Raw genomic sequence first — 17,963 nt, 5'->3', positions numbered from 1 at the left:
CAGAAAGAGAAAAACAAATACTGTATGCTAACACATATATATGGAATCTAAAAAAAATTAAAAGGTTCTGATGAACCTAGGGGCAGGACAGGAATAAAGATGCAGATGTAGAGAATGGACTTGAGGACGTGAGGAGGAGGAAGGGTAATCTGTGACGAAGTGAGAGAGTAAAATTGACATAGACACACTACCAAATGTAAAATAGCTAGTGGGAAGCAGCCGCATAGCACAGGGAGATCAGCTCGGTGCTTTATGACCACCTAGAGGGGTGGGATAGGGAGGGTGGGAGGGAGACGCAAGAGGGAGGGGATATGGGGATATATGTATACGTATAGCTGATTCACTTTGTTATACAGCAGAAACTAACACAACATTGTAAAGCAATTATACTCCAATAAAGGTGTTAAAAAAATAATGAATTGTCTGTGTGTCCTCAGGAGAAAAGGAGGTGGATTTCTTCCAATATATAGTAAGAGGGGTCACACATCCCTTCAGAGGTGTGTTTGTGTGCATGTGTGGCTGGGGGTAGGGACGAGTGAATTAAGAGTCTGGGGCACAGCTATTATGATTCTGGCAGGGACCAAGACTGAGCAGGAGAGAAACCAAATACTTCTCATTTAGTAATGGAGGTTCCACTGATTCCATTTTTTTGTCGTAATTTTGGTTTGGTTTTTGTTGTTGTTGTTGTTGGTTTACCAGTGGTAGATTATTTTTTCATTATACTTAATGGTGTTTTTTTTTAAATTGAAGTATAGTTGATTTATAGTGTTTTGCTAGTTTCTGGTGTACAGCAAAGTGATTCCGTTTTATATACATATATAACTGAATATATATGTATATATATTCTTTTTCAGATTCTTTTACATTATGGTTTATTACAGAATATTGAATTAGTTTCCTGTATTATAGAGAACTCCATTTTTAATTGAGAAAAGACCACTCTACTCAAACCATCCCCAGTCTCCCCACAAACACACACACACACACACACACACACACACACACACACACACACAACTGATGTTTGTTCTTGGGATCTGATCTTATTTCAGTAGACCCCTGTCAACAGGAACTGCCGGCCTCAGCCTTCACACGGGGATGTAAAAAAGGAAACTCCAAAAGGCTACTCCACACTCAACTTCCCCAGGGAACCAACATCCACCTTGTGACTGCCTGTCTATGAAATTTGGCTGATGACCAACTGTAGTGAGGGTTTGGGGTGCTAAGACCATAGGATTAAAATTTAAGTCATTTTATATGAGGAAAGGGCAAAGAATCTAGGGGGGAAAATCTCTTCCTTCAAAAAGAAGTAAGGTTTCCTAAAAGGAAGTGGAGTGAAGGTGGAAATTTTTGGATTATCGACCTTGGAACCATGAGACACTTGATATGAGGGAAGAGGAAACTCTTGAACCTGAAATAAAGGATCCAGAATGAAAGTCTGAAAAGTGACCACAGAAGATCTCTTCACAAGTCTTTAAGATCCTTCATTTTTGAGATTTAAGGCAATATTCAAATTCGCTGCAATTATACTTTGTTCCTTTCTCTATACTAATTATCTTCCCAAATCATTGAAACCCTTTATAAACAAATTTTTGTGTAACCATAAACCCAGAGATACTGGTCTTGAGAAAATGAAGGAACAGTGTCAAGAGAGAAAGGGAAAGCCCTTGTGCTCCATCTCTCCTTTCTACCTTCTGTACACGTACCTTCTGTGTGTTCCAGCAGAAAGAGGGCTGGTAGACTGAAGAACATGCCACAGCCTATCAAGAGGCGGAGCCTGTTTGCTCATCCTGCATCTGGGCTGCCTTTGTGATTTGCTCTGACCAATAGAAGTATGGCAGAAATAATGTGCTATTTTCAAGATTAGGCCTTTCACCCCCGGAAGACTGTCTGAGACCACCACTTAAGAACCCAGTTTATCCTAGTGAAGAAAGAGTGGCCATATGGAGAACTGAGGAGTCCCAGGCCATTGACAGCACCAACGGTCAGACACAAGAGTAATGCCAATTTGCCCCTTCCAGCCCAGCCATGGGAGCCCAGGAGGTGCCAGCAGAGCAACTCCCCAGCCAACACTCAGAATCATTACAAATAATGATTCTATCTTGTTTTAAGCCACTAAGCTTTGGGGAGACGTATTAAGCGTCAGCCTGTTTACTGGAGCATGAACTCCAGATGACACCCAGGGGAACTGAAGTGCAACCATAGAGAAGCCAGAAGCAGTAAGAGAGCTCCCCAGTGCTAGGGAGCCCTGCAGAGAGGGCGGAGCCATGTGCAAAGAGAAGGAGAAACCTCTGCTTTCCTGTACAGAGAATGCTGCTCTCTGAAGGGAGAAAGAAAGTGACTAGCAGATGCCTAATTTGGGAGGAACTTTCTATCAGAACTCTCTAGACAGTAATGGACTGCTTTAAGAGGTGCTGAGTTCTCCAACATCAGGAGTATTCAAGAATGGGCAAGAGATTGAAGGGCAGAATTCGAGCACTATGTAGTTTTCTCTCTGAGGTCACTTCCAACACCAGGCATCTTATTATGTTCTCTAAATCCTATTTGAGAAGACAGCAGTATATGCATAATTATGTCAATAAATCTCATTATCTTAAAAAGAGGCTCTGGTTTATCAAAAGCAGCAGTAAAGTGTATGTGAGCTACACAGTTCCTCTGTGTGCATAGTTTATCAACATGAATCTAGCCAGGCTGTTCAGAGCACGCAGACACATATCCACAACAGGCACCAGAGGACTGTGAGAATGGAGTACTGGAAAAATATCTGGCTCAAAAATGAGGCTTCTGGGCAGAGATTACATCTTTTTAGAATCTCTTTTTGGGACCAGACCCTGTTGTTACCATTAAGTGAATTTGCAACATGATCATAATAATGACAACAGCAATACTACTAATAATAGTAAGCACCATTCCAACTCCCCATTGATCTCTTACTGCCTGCAGCAGATCTGTTGCTGAGATGAGCTGTCTCTCCCCTCCCTTCAGAAAGGATTCTTGAAATGCCAAGGGGTATGTTTGGCCACATAGCAAAGTGCTGCTTCCTTCCAGCAGCTGGTAGACCCTCTTGAAATTTCCTTATAAGAAAGGCCACAGGCTTTATGTATGCTCATTACACTGACTTTCTCTGACATTCTAAGGGGAAATTAAACCTTGGGACATGCTTGTCAAAGGTTGTGCTGATTTTCTTTTTTAAAAAAATGCAGTGAAGCTCCCAAGACTGAGTTTACTCCTTCTAAATTTCCTATCACCACCCTTATTGGAGTGAAGAGGGCTCTGAAGTAGAAAACACTTGGAAAAGATCAATTAGAAATTGAATCAGCAAATTCTTTAGGGTTTAGCTGCATATGTGAGAACCACATTTCAAGCAAATATAAAGGAACACAGCAAATATATTTCCAAGGGAAAACAATGGGTGGCTGTTTAGAAGCATGCAATGAGACCTCCTCAAAGGAATGAAACCTCAGGAGTATATAAATGTAGGGTCTTCTCTTGGGAAATAGAGCCTGTTCAACCAGAGGGCAGCTAATTCTCTCCTCTTTCAATCCGAACTTCATCTAAGAGAAAATCTCTCAACCAAAATCATTGCGTCCTCATCTTGGAACTTACCTGAGAAAGGAGAGACACTGTGGGAGCAATTGAAAGAGTCTTTGTCCTAGTCCTGCTGCCAGCTCACTGCGTGACCATCTACAAGCCACCTTCTCTCTCAGAATCTTGGATTATGTGTCTGTAAAGTGAAAAGTTTCCTTCCAGGTTTATGAATTGGTAAAATCTGTGCATCACACCCTCTCAACTTCATTCTGTCCTGAAAAGCATTCTAGGGGACACATACTGAGTGAATCCAGTTTTGTGATTGGTGATGGGGCATTTAGAGGATGAGACTAGACAAAGGAAGATGCTCCTTTCCCACAGACAACATGTGAGGAGTTTAGCTATGATCTGCTGTTACTAACTTTACTGTCACTCTTGTAGGAACTTTTCTATTTCATGCTGGAAGCTGGGACATGGTGGAGCCAATGAGAGGATGGCCAAGCTTTCGTGTGGGAGGACTGTTGGGTTACAGTGGCCCAAGCTTGGTGTATGACATAGAATTTGGGGTATGTCAGAATCAGATGAACCACTCAAGGAGGCAGCTGACCTATGATTAAGAAACCATGGTTTCACATTTGTGTTTCTTGCCTGGGAAGGGCTAAAGGGATCATTCTGGCTCCTCAGAGTCCGGAGCTGTAACATAGAATTGGGAAGGCAGGAAACTAGGAGTTGGAATTTGGCAAGGAATGGGGATTATTGTTGTGTCATGGCTGTTTTAATTAGAAGGCAAACCCAGAAAGTCAGCCCACAGGGAGAGGCATATCAGAGATCAACCCAAGTGAGGTATACAGTCAGTGTGATGGCAATGATGATAACATGGGTACCTTGAAGACCAGGATTTAGTGCTAGCTCTGTTGGGCAAATTCACATCTCTGAGCCTACTTTCTACATCTGTAAAATGAGAAGAATAATCCTAATCCTGTTTGTCTCATGGGGTAATGTTGTAAAGCTTACATGAAAGCATGAGTGGGAAAGTACTTTGTCAACTAAAAAATGTTATGAAATAATAGTTATAAGACATGACTGTTATTCCAATTTTCTCTGGTTTGAATTATTTCTGATGAGACACAAGTGGTAATTCTTATAGTTGTTCCTTTGTCTGTTGGTAATATGTTCCCCATCTCAACTCCATCCAGCTGCTTTTAAGATGTTTTTCTTTATCATTTACTTAACACATAATCAGTTTATAATGATTTGATTACAGTACACTCTGACCATGGTGTGGGGTGTGTGTGTGTTTATCTTGCTTGAAGTACACTGAGTTTCTTATATCTGTAGGCTTATATTTTTCATGTCACTTAAATTTACAATAGATCCCTTGATATTGTATCACAGGACAGTTGTCCCTGAGACTTTTCTTTCCCCCAGCATTTTATCTCTATGTGCTTCCATGTACATAATCTCTGTTGTTCTGTCTTCAAGTTTATTAGAGTTGTTTGTTTGGTTTTTTTTGGCTGCGTTACATAGCTTGTGGGATCTTAGTTTCCTGACCAGATGCCAAACCCACACCCTCAGCAGTGAAAGCACAGAGTCCTAACCTCTGGACCACCAGGATATTCCCTATTAACCTTTCTTATGCATTGCCTAATTGATGTTAATCTCATAATTTTTAAATTTCAAATCATGTAACTTTTAATTCTAGAACTTCCATTTTGTTCTAGAATTAAACTTGTCTTAACCTTCTCTTTCTGAAGATTTCCTATTCTTCACTCACTATGTTAATATTTCCTTTAAATTCTTGAATATAATTATAATAGCTATTCTTTACTCATTATGTTAATATTTCCTTTAAATTCTTGAATATAATTATAATAGCTGTTTTAAAGTTCTTGTTTGCAAATTTTATCATCTTTCCCATTTCTTGGTTGTATTCTATTTTTCTGATTTTTATTTTGATTATACATCAGGTATTTATGCTCATTTATATACTTAGTAAATTGTGTTGTATGGTTGACATTATGGGTACTATATTTTTGAAGGATTTTATCTTTATTCATAACAGAGTTTAGTGCTTTGTTGCAGCAGGCATTTAATTTGCTCATGGACCAACATAGTCCTTTCAAGTTTTCTTTAGAGTCTTTTAAATAGTTGGTCTAGAATGACTATTACCATAGGGTTAGGCTAGTTCTGTTCCTAACGTGTTGCCTTTATATGGGTTTTATTGAATTTCTGGGATTTTCAGCAAAGTCTCTACTGTGGCTAGTCAGAATGCAAACATCTTTCAGCCTTATGCAAAATCTAGTATTTGTTTAACTCGCAGTTCCAAGTAGTTGGTTTCCTCTGATAGATATTTTCACTCTAGCTTCATGCAGTTTTTCTCTGCACATACACAGGTTAGTATTCAGCCAAAGACTCAAGGGGATCCTTAAGCACATTTTTAGAGCTCCTCTGTACATAGCTTCCTTCTCCCTCTTACCCTGTCTCAGAAATTCTAGATGCTTCAGTAACCCCAAAGTCTAATCTCTATCATTTTAGCTCTGCTAAGCAACTGTGCTCTGTTTTGCCTCCCCTTCTCTGTACTATGGTCTGGAAAGTGCCTTAAAACAGAAAGCCATTACAATATTGGGGATTATCTTGTTTGTTTCCTACCTCTCAGAGATCACAGTCCTGCACTGCCTTTGGTTCAACATCAGAAAACAGTTATTTTATATAATTAGTCTAGGTTTATACTAATTTACCAAAAGAGGGCTAATGTAGTATCTGTTCCACCATCAGGGCAGGAAGTTGAAGTTCCAACATGCAGAATATGTGACTACTTGGTACAAAGTGCTGTGTTAGTCTTTGAGACTTCACAGATAAACAGCACACCCTAGGCCTCATTACCTTCTGGAAAAGATAGTCAGACAAATAAGTTCAATGACATCAGGGGAGTTTTAGCAGAGAAAAATACTGAGTGTCATAATAATTCAGAGGAGGGGACAGGAAGTCAGGAAAGACTTCCTAGAGAAGATGGCATTTAAACAGGAAATTTCTATTTTGCTGGTTGGAGAGTAGAAAGACACGTTAAGCAAATGAACAAAGAAAAAAAGTGTGTGTATAGTTAGGAATACTAGATGACTGTTGTATAAGTTGTATGGGTGTGAAAGAAAACTGTTACCATGTGAAACTAGAAAAATAAGGTCCAGCTCTGGAAAGTCCATGAATGTTACGTTAAATATCCTGTACAGGAACCCATAGCATCATAATGATGAAAAGTAAGATCTTTGTGAGAACTTGTCTGTAATTTACTAACTGAGATTTGGGGTAAGTTTAATGATAAACTTCAGGGTTTTTTTTCTTTTAATTTAAAAAATAGGATAATGTCCTAACTGCCTTATTATATCAATGATGGTTAATTTAGTTAATGTCTGTAAAGCACTCAGCTCAGTGCCTGGCATTTAAGTGTTCAGAATTGTAGCTGCTTATGTTATTGTTGTTATTTCTGTAGGCAGATTGAACCAGAATTAGTTTGTGAATTGGGTTACTTTGTGAATAGGTATGTATTTTTATATTTAAAAAATGCTGTTGGCTGAATGAGGAATAAACTACACATAGGAGAATGATTAAATGAAGACCAGAATGAACAGAATATGGAGTGGGCTGGAAGGTATGCACAGTAGAGACCAAGGAGTTTCATCCTCCATGGATGGAAAAATAGCATAGTCAGGGTCTCAAGCTATGGCCAACTGCTTTGACCCCATTAGAGTGTGTTTTACATGTATCTGTTCTGGAGCAGAGGTGCCCAATTATAGTAAGAAATCCCCAGACCCTGAGGCATCATTGCCAGGGGTGATAGGCTCATGTGTTCATTTTAAAGCATTACTGAAGTTGTGAGCATTTTGCCCTTTGTGGAGGCTCATATTTTTCCAAATGGCTACAACAATATCTCTGACCCGTACATTCTTCCTAGAATGCAGTGTTGACACCGTACCCATTAAGTTTGGGTGGGCTTCTTACTGGAGCAGAAATGAACTATGTGACTTTTGAGCCAAGGTCCTAAAAGGCAATACAGATGACACCTAGTCCTCTTGGGACTTCTTTTGTAATTCAATCACCATGCCACGAGAAAGCAAAGAGACCACAGGTAGAGGCCACGTATAGGTTTTGTGGATGACGGCCCCAACTGAGGTCCTATAGTCACTATCGACCTCTGGTCGTGTGAGTTCCTGTGGCCTCCAGTGATTCTGACCCCCAGTCTATAAGCTGCCTCAGCTCCCCGTGCGGAGCAGAGGTGAGCTGTCCCTTCCAATCCCTGCCCAAATGCCAATTTATGAGCCAAACAAACCAATGTTATTTTAAGCCACTAGATTTGAGGTGGTTTGTTATGTAGCAATGGATAACTGCAATACTGTTGTATATTTTCTCCCTTTAACAGTTACTAAAAGTACAACTTCCAGCTTTCAAGGTTCTCAATTTTAAAAAATGTATTAAACAGGGTCCTCATAGTCACAAAAAAGGTGAAGACACACCGAACTAGAAACTTTAACTGATAAAGAGAAAGTAGAGCAGAAGCCATTGTACCAATGATGTTGGTTGGTTTGTTCTAATAAGACTATTCTCTGCCTGTAAGAAACTGAAAAATGTTTCCTGAAACCAGATTCTATCTCCCACAGCAATTATTTTGACAATATATTTTCCTTTTACCCATGATAACACATTTACTTTCCACTGAGGCATAATTTGTTTTTTGAAAACTAGAAAATTATACCTCTCTTGATGTCGACAAAACCAGGTAAACTTAAGTAACTGGGAAAACAGGCATCTTTTAAAATAATTCCTGCCAATTTGTCTTCTCTCCGCCTCCCCATACTTCTCCACACAGCTCCTTGCACACACTCTCAAATGTGGTCACAACAGTTGTCAATAACAACCAAAGATTAACCTCCACGAGGAGACATTCAGAAAATTGGAGCCGGAAACACTTCTAGTGGTTGGTTCCATTCTCCCTGCGGTTGACTCATCTCAGAGAGAGTGCACAACTCATGGTTTGAGATGACAGCAAATCTCCCAACAGCCTGGATAACCTTTGCTAAGGATAACAAATGGGAAAGGACCGTGCTAGTTATTGAGGAATCACAGATAGATACAATAAGCACCTTTCCCAGGACACATTAATCCAATGAATGGTCTGATGGTGAGCAAAACATTTGAATCCAAGACCTGTGATCTGCCTGTTGCTCTGACAAAGGAGAGTGGAGGGGAAGTATTCAACAATAGCCCAATCCATTTAGGGACTATCCCACCCCATTCTAACATACAGCATATATCCATCAAACTAGCCAGAATTTAAAAAAAAAAATTGTTTCTATTCAAATACAAATACAGTTCCCAGTGGAACCCAGGATTTTTTTAATCCATTGTTTTTTTGTTATATCAACTGAATTCTCATATTTGTATATCACTTACGCATTTTGAATTCATATCTCAGAAATTTTAATGAGATACCACTGCACAAAGACTTGAGGTGTTCCCCTAAAAGAGAGATAAGATGATGAATAGGTGTTTGTTGTTTGATCATTAAAACTAGGAAGTAATGATTTCCTTCTATGTTTTAAAACAACTGATAAGACCAGATGGCTTAAGACAACATGGCTTAAGGCTTAATCTTTTAGAGAGTCTAAAAATCCAATTAAATCTAAGAGATTCACCCCAGAAAAAGGCACAGGAGCACAGAGTGTACAATTTTTATTACAGTTTCAGAGAGTACATGAACTTCAGGTTAAGAATCACTGCCTACTGATGATGTATTCTATATGAGCATGAGCTAACTGCTTTGGATTTGAAATCAATCACCATTTTTTGTACACCTACTATGTGTCAGACACTTAGCCAGGCACTCCACGTCCACTTCAGCATCATCCTGGGAAGTAGATAGAGACTGCTGTGTATAACAGAGCAGGAATCTTCTTTCCTCTTTCACCTTTTCCCCATAACAACGATTAACGTTCCAAACATGGAATGTTCTTCCAATGAACACATTCTGGGAAATGTTAATGTAGTCAAAATCCTTTAAGTTAAAGGTAAGGAAACTGAAGCAGAGAGAGAGAGTTAAAATGCCTGAAGTAAGAAGGTGAGTTGGTACAGGTTGGGCTTAGACCTAGGCCTGTCTCCTGGGTCTGTGCTCTTAGACTACATCCATCAACTACAAGAGGTCCCCAGTGCAATAGATAACAAGTTGTTTTGGTTTGGGTTTCCCAGAAGCTGACACTCAGACAAGAATATGATAGCAAAGTAGTTTGATGGGGAGGGAAAATAAACACCAGGAGAGGAAGAAGAAAATACGCCATGAAAGGTAGTCAGTGTGGGGTGTGTTATCAAGTCAGTTACAACTGTGGGTGACTGGAGCTTTATCCTATGGGGGAAACTCTGGGGGATTAACATAGGACACACACCTTAGAGTTACTGCACAAAAGGGACTGGGTAGCTGGGTTATTTATACACCAACTGCAGCCAGTTACTGTTTGAGGGCTGTTTAGGGAATAGGGAGATGCATTCATTCTAGCCCTTCCAACCTCCTTCATTGGGCAAAACAGGCTTCAGTGGCCAAAGAAGCCTCTTAATCAAAGAAATGCAAGTGATGACAGTTGCAAGTCACTCAGCAGATACAGAAGATGAGGGAATATTTTCAGGCTACTGACAGTGTCTGCTGCATGTGTGTATTAATGTCCACGGTCAGATCTGTGAGCTAGTACATGGCTTATTTGTTTGGGGGTTGGGAGTCTTGGCTCCTCATTTCAATATACTTTAGCTTCTTTTGGCGATATAGAACTGAATACCATTTTGAGACTCAGTGAAGTGATTCTGGAGACAGCAACCAAGATAATGCAAGGTCTGTGAAGCAGGCCAAGTTGGATGATGGCTCTGGGTTTATTTAGTTTATTTACCCTGCAGAAGAGAAAGTTGAAACAGAGCTTAATTTTAAGCCACTGAATCAAATCATTTTCCAAAGTCTGTTAGTTCTATATCCATAGTGACTTTCTTTTTCCCACAGGGCTTTGCCTAAGCTCTCAATATTTATCATCTAAACCAGTCATTTTCAACACTGTTAGATCTAATGCTTTCTTTCCTAAAAAATAAATAAAAAATATTCATGATGACTGTTTAGTATATGGAAATTAAACTTATAGATAATATAATCTATCAAAATAGATCATTCCACAAACAACAAAATAATACCCTGACTTTAATACACAGAGAAATAAAGTAGTTTATAACAAAATAATAACATATTTCAGTAAACTAGTGTGTGTGATCAAGCAGTCAAATGCTTGTACCTCTTCATAATTTGAGCATCATAGTTATAAATGCAGACCAGTACAGGTGTGTCATATTAGGGCTCGAATATCATTAGTAGTGTGTGTATTGGTAAAACAGTGTTAAATGCCAGGTCCAGACTATTATAGAAAGGAATATTCCATTTTTTATGTGGAATTCAGAACAATTTTTAGTTGTTTGGCCTAAACTGCCTAGATGCCTATCATTCTTGGCTCCTGTTCACTAAACACTAGTAACAAATCATAAGATCCCACAAAATTTCGAAACATGTCTCAGGAGCAGTATCACCCCTATTGAGAACCACTGACTCACTAAAGAAAAGTCTCAATTGTTCCCCCAGCCTCTAATCTTTATTCTCTCTCATCTGCCCTCCACAGAGCCACAGAGCCAACTTCCGAGAATGTAGGGCAGACCTTCCTCCCAAACCTTCCATGGCCCTTCAGTCCAAATTTCTTTCTCCTAGTAGGAGACCTAGAGGGTAGCCTAGCTGGCAAAGGTTTCAGAGAGCTGGAGCCAGAGCTGTCACACATAGCCACATTCAATTCCAGGGGTATCTTCTCATACAGAGAACATGTGATGTTTAAAACAAAGAAGTGTGCACAGCCCAGAGTCTATATGTAAAACCTCTGTCTATAAAGCAGGGCCAATGTTCCATTAGCTGTTCTGAGAAGCCCTCGATAAGCTCTGAGTTGCACAGAAGTGTGGGAAGGCTGTCAAGGCCTTATCCCATATCCATTCTCTCTTGGTGACCTAGGCACTGAAGCCAGTGCTGGCATCAGTAAGAACTTGGAAGTTCCTTGTCTACATGTTTGTGGAATCGTGACCCTCTCTGTGGTTCCCGGGTCTGAGTTGTAGGGTATGCAATGGACCATGGGCTGTTTGTAGGCCTCGTGTGGACAGAAGTGGTGGCAGATGGATAGGATGATGTGAAGGATGGTAAATGAAAGTGTCAAACCACAAGGTTGACAAATTCTGCTGGGAAGGGCCCTAAGCAACAGTCCTCCAGGTTCCTCAGGGATAGGTGGTGCCCAGAAGTCAACGAGATTCCAGCACTGGAAATCACCTCCTGATTCTTGGCACCTGTAGGCACATGCCTTCTCTCAGCCTATCAAACTTACTCATCCAAATGTCCCCATGGATGAGGAGAATGAATATAGACACCCCACACATGGGTGGGAATAAGTGTGGAGTCGAGTTGAAGGAGGCCTAGAAATGTAAAGTAACATGATGCAAACATAACATTTCTTTGAAATCTCATGCTTTATATTTAAAAAATTATTACTTTTATATTCTGTAGTACACCATAGTGTTTGTTTTTTACACATATTTAGGTGTCTATACATGTCTCTAGGTGTGTGTATGTATGTGTGTGTGGTATAAATTTAGGCCTAGGAATGTCAGCTTGGATGTCAAGATACCTCTGTCCCTGGTTAGAGTATTTAATGTGGGTCATGGCAGTTGATCAGGGTGAGGACACACCAGAGTGACAGTCTGCAGCTATGGACTTCTTCAGCCAGTATATATTCCACTGAGCAGACTTCTTTACGAGCTACTCCCCACTCTGGCTTCTAGATGAAGGCATCTGCCTGTGGCCCATTCAACTTCCAAAACTCCACTGAAACTGCATTCTCAAAGGTTACCATAAGCTCCGTACCCCCAAATGTTAGTCTTCATTTTACTTAACTTAGCTGAATTTAACACTGCTAACCATTTCTCAGCTCCTTACCTTGGCTTGGATGGATGACAAAATACCATCCTGTTTTTCCTCCTGCCTCTCTGGTTCTTACTTTTCACTTTCTTCTACTTGCCCATTCTCTTCCAGTTGACCTTTAAAAATAACATACCTGAGGTAAAATTCTAGGCATCTCTTCTTTCCCCTCTATATTTTTTCCCTAATTGCATCCACATACCTGGATTTTATTAACATCTATTCACTGATGACTACACTTTTCCCCTATATTTCTAGAAAGAACCCCTCGATTGATACAGTTTCTTGCTTCACATATTTGTTTTGATGATTCATAGGCAGTGGCTTGCTGGAGCTGGCTCCTTCTGGGTCACGAAAGATTGTTAAATTTCCAAGATTTTTTAAGCTGGTTATTAAACAGTTGGTAGCTTGAAATCAGACGTGATGGAAGTATCTATACCATGAATATCAGAAAATGCTACAAGTCAGGGCTCCCCATCTTTTCCCTCTCCCCCTGAAAAATGGCTTATAGAACACCACTACCATAGGCACCTTTACCTCAACATTTCAGTACTGTTCTATTAACACTCCTTCCCTCAAACCTGGTTCTGTTCCAGCATTTCTTTCCACAATAGTAAGGAAAACCACCATCCATAAAGTTGCTCTGATTGAAACATGAGAGACAACCTTGATAACGTTCTCCCTAATGTCTTCATCTCTACCTATTTCTCTGACTTATTTTTTTCAATTCAATTCTATTGAGATATAATTTTTGTGTGATAAAATGTAGCTATTTTAACCATATAGTTTGATGAGTTTTTGACAGTAGTATATACATTTGAAACTTTACCCCTATTAAGAAATAGACTCTTTCCACCACCAAATAAGTTCCTTCATCCACCTTCACAACTGGCCTCAGGTAACCATTGACGTGCTTTTTACAATTATTGATTAGTTTTACATATTCTAAATTTTTATAAAAATAGAATATACAAATATACTCTTTTGTGTCTGGCTCCTTTTACTCAGTATAATTTTTTTGGATTGATCCATATTGTTGCATCTATCTGTAATTTATTCCTTTTTATTTCTGAGTAATATTCCACCATGTGTGTGTATCACAATTTGTTTATTCTCTTCTCTTGCTAATCTAGATTGTTACCAGTTTTTATTTGGTATAAATAAATATTCTTTAAAGATCTGTGTACATTTTTATGGCACATGTTTAAGCATTTTTATGGTTACATGTTTTTTATTGCTCTTGGAATTGAAGATACCATAAGGCTCTGTTAAGCAGGCAGGATGCGAACAATGCTGCTGGTGTTTTCTTTTAATGTGGAAGAACAATGTATTATTGCCTTCCCTATTTTCTGAAATATATTGTATAGAACTGTTCTTTTTTCTTCCTTAGATGTTTGAAAGAATTCACCAGAGAAGTCACCTGGGTTGAGATTCTTCTTTGTGGAATATCGTTTATAAGAAATCCAATGGTTTTTAATAGATATGGGACTATTTAGAATTTCTGTCTTCTCTTAAGTCATTTTTGGTCGTTTGTTGTTGTTGTTTTTTTCCAAAGGATTCTTCCATTTCATATCAGATGTTGAATTTATTGGCAGTAGGTTGTTCTTAATAGTCCTTATTATCCTTTTAGTGACTGTAGACTCTGTAATAATGTCCCTTGTTTCATTCTTGATGATAATTTGTGTCTTTTCCCTTATTTCTTTGATGAGTTTAGATAGAAGTTATTAGTTTTATTGAAATGTTTGTCACAACAAGCTGTTCAAGATGATAACACACCAAAGTGGCACCTCTGCAGTCAGTATATATTCCGTTGAGCAGACCTCCTTTATAAGCTGTTCCCACCTCTGGGCTTCTACCTGTAGCCCATGATGTGGCATTTAAAGACTCTTCTTTTGGTTTAATTTATTTTCTCCATTATTTGTACATTCTTTATTTGATTGATTTTTGCTGTTATTTCTATTTTTTCATTCTTTCACTTACTTTAGGTTTAATTGTCTCAACTTTTTATAGCTTTTTGGTATGCAAGTTTAAATTATTGATTTGATTTTTTTCTAATATAATCATTTGAAGTTATACATCTTCCCTTAGCATTGCTTCAACTGCATCTCACAAATTTTGATATGTTGTGTTTCTATTTTCATTCAGTTCATTAAATATTTTTAAATTTCCCTTGGGATTTCTTTTATTACCCAAGACTTACTTAAAACTAAGCTGTTTATTTTTCAGATCTCTTTCTATTTTTATTTCCAATTTAATTCTGTACAATTAGAGAACATACTCTTTCAATCTTTAAAAACTTACTGATTTTAACCAACTGAAGGACTCACCTTGTTTGTTTTCCTACTCCCAGTGATTATGATCTTGTGATGTCTGCTGTTCAATGTCTGAAAGTGGGTTTTTTTCACATATTTTTCTTAGTTTTCTACATGTTTACAGTGGTAGTGCAAGTCCAGCATCTGTTACTTTATCATGACCTAAAGCCTCCCTGATTCACTGAATCAGGCTCATAATGATTAACTTCCCTTAGTGTTTTCTATTGTACTTCAGGTTTCAACATTTCCTCCTAGAAGTCTCCCCTTTGCTCTCCTTCACTGAAAACTTGGTTAGCACATTCTTTTGTGTGTGTGTTTTTTTTCCCAGAGTGCACAATACTTACTCCTTATGTAGTACATATCCCACTCTACTGTATTTGCCTGTTACTTTTTTACTTACTTCCCTTAAAGTACATATATTTTATATATTAGGTTGAACCATATGAAAGTTCTGCTATTTGACAATTTTTTGATCTACAAAACTAGCAGTTTCCCCTAGTTCAAAGTAATATGTATTTAAAATGTTATTTATACATCCATAGAGAGGTTGTGGGGATCCAAAATAGCTTTGGTCTCTTATGAAATGTCATTAATGGGAGAGTCCTCAGGTATAATAATCCTTTCCCAGAACTTTTGAAAGTGGCCCTACCACATTTTCTAAATTCTTGTTATAAGGCTGCTGTGAGGATCAAATGAGATAATGTACGTAAAATAATTAGAGAAGAGTCTGGTATGAGAGAAGTGCTCTGTGAAGTTTGGTTGCTGTTGTTGCTGTTTAGGTTGTCGTGTCAGTTCAGCTTTGTCTTTGCTAGACGCCAGGCAGTTCCCTCAGACCATTGCTCACTCTGTAATGTCCCTGCCTTACAGCAGCCCTTTAGGACTCCTTCCCAGCCTTTCCTCCAGCTCCTTGCTTTTAGTTAACCTCCAGGAAAGGCAGTCCCTCCCTTTGTGACAGTGATTATACACCCTGAGCTTCAGGTTGATTGGGAAAATCCTTACACTTGATCTCTTCCTCTCTCCCCAAAATCTCTCAGGTTCCTAGAACCAGCTTTTTGGCCTTGACCAGCTTCTCTCAGTCCTGAAGTGGAGAGAGGGGACTCATCTCAGGCACATTCAGTATCTCTTTTAGAGTTTTATCTTGTTTGTTTATTTATCTCTTCAGCAATGTTTGGCTTTCTTGGCCAGAGTTTCTTGACTGCACTCTGGACTAGGGTGTCCTAGTAATATGATGTTACCAATGTCAGGACCCACTATCCCAGGGACCTGGTGTTTCTATAACTTCCCCTGTCAGAAGCTCCCAGGAGACTGAAGTTAGAAGTGACATCACTCCTCTCCTTCAACCCTAAGTTTAACCAAAGCGAAGAAGGTCCTTATCTAGAAGTCTTAAGATCTGGCTCTTGCCATCCACTTGCTGGGTGACTTGACCAAGTCCTTTTCCCTCTTTGGATCCCAATTCTCCCATCTGAACAAGGCCCTTTTAGTTCACAGGTTCTGTGACCTATTTGAGTTCTTTTGAAATGAATTTCAGGGATGCCTCTACAGAAGAAATTGGAGGAATCCTTTATTTCTGAACTACTTTTTTCTTGGACAGTACAAGTTGGTAGTTTATTAGCTGAAGTTTTTGCCATAAGTGACGGCTTAATGTATTCTCTAGAAAAGAGCCTTGTGCCCTTAGCATTAAGGAAGGAAATGGATCTCAGTACCAGAGGGACTCATCTTTGCGTCCTCCCTCAAACGTCCAAGTGAACGTGTCAACTCCCACCTTCAAGGTATCATTTCTCAAATACTAATGCGGGGGATAGTGATTCTTGGCCACCTACCCACATCAGAATGTTGTCACTACGCATTACTTAAAAGGCACTCCAGCATAGCACTTCTCCTGAGATAACTAAAGTGGAAAATGGCAGTAATCACAGGTGCATGTACCTCTGTGGACTGCATTAGCCATGGTCCCTTGGAGGCAGTGGGGGCTGCTTAGCTGATAGAGAAATTGTAGGCGTGTGGGCTCAGGTTCTGTGAGGAGCAATTATAGCCCAGAATACAGAGCAATTGTGGGAGGAAGTTGACAGCTGTAATTGAAGAGCATTATATGATGTCAGTGGAGTGAAAAGGAGAGAAAAAAGTGAAATCCACAGCAGGATAGCAATGAAAGCCTTGTGTTTGATCATTTTGGTGTCCTGTATCTCCATCTAAAAAGAAGGACTCCATAGAAAACAGATTAGGATTGAATCCTGATCTTGCCCTTTACTAATGATACCATCTTGGGCAAATCGCCTACTCTCTTAGGCTTAGTTCCTTCCTCTGTGGAAACTAAGGTGGTAATGTTTTGCAAAATTGTCCCAAGGAGTAAATGAATTGCATAAGTAAAAGAAGGTGGAGATAACACTCCAAGACAGCAAAAGTATTTTCTGAGTTCTCATTGTGTAACAGGCACTGTACTAGCCATAGAGGAGATAGAAATGAGACAATTCCTGATCTCCAGGAGAATAGAGGCTACGGGATGACAGACATATACACAACTACTCGAGGTCAGAAGGCAAACCATTGATTTACCCTAAGAAAATCCAACTCATTTCAAAATATTTCTTTCAGGCAGTTTAAAGATCTGTCTGATCCCCTTTTATTATTGAAAAAGATCATTTCCATAATTAAGTAAAAGTGGATTTATGTGCATATTTCATTCTTATCAAAATTGTCATAAGTGCATTGATTCTTTAATAACAACTGTCATAACCACAAACCACTGTATTTGCAATGCCTTCCCAAATTCTAAGGATCTGGAAAAATCCCTTTTTAAAATTCAGTAGTTAAACTGAATTGTCAAGTAAAGCCAGTATTCTAAATTGTATCATATATAAGCACTAGTCATCTAAAATGAAATTTGGCCCCAAGAAAATCTAAGACCTGATTTAAGCATCTAAGGAACATGTCATTGGGGCCCTACCTGGCTGGGCCTGGGCCATTTACAGAACTTGAGACTTAGGACACAAGGTAAGCTCTTCCAAATAAGTGTGGCCCTTGAATTCCCAGCCAGAGATAAATTCTTTCCAAGACCCTGGTGCAGCCCATGCTGGTGTCAGCTCACTTTTTGACCTCCTGGT

At 39.2% G+C, this 17,963-nt stretch overlaps 1 long non-coding RNA gene across 1 annotated transcript in view; it reads right to left on the bottom strand.

Annotated features, from left to right (window-relative positions):
• LOC125964497 (uncharacterized) overlaps positions 1-16,160 on the bottom strand; it is an 85,025-nt gene extending 68,865 nt beyond the window's left edge. Inside the window, exons 1-2 of the long non-coding RNA XR_007477564.1 lie at positions 12,569-16,160; positions 8,974-10,452 (exon numbers count right to left, since the gene is read on the bottom strand). This is a non-coding gene — a long non-coding RNA (uncharacterized LOC125964497). The remainder of the gene's footprint in view (positions 1-8,973; positions 10,453-12,568) is intronic.
• Between the last annotated feature and the right edge of the window lie 1,803 nt (positions 16,161-17,963).

Source organism: Orcinus orca, chromosome 5, assembly GCF_937001465.1.
Source record: "Orcinus orca chromosome 5, mOrcOrc1.1, whole genome shotgun sequence".
Lineage (NCBI taxonomy): Eukaryota > Metazoa > Chordata > Mammalia > Artiodactyla > Delphinidae > Orcinus > Orcinus orca.
Note: the sequence above shows the minus strand (reverse complement) of the source record. Positions and strands in the feature narration are given on the sequence as shown.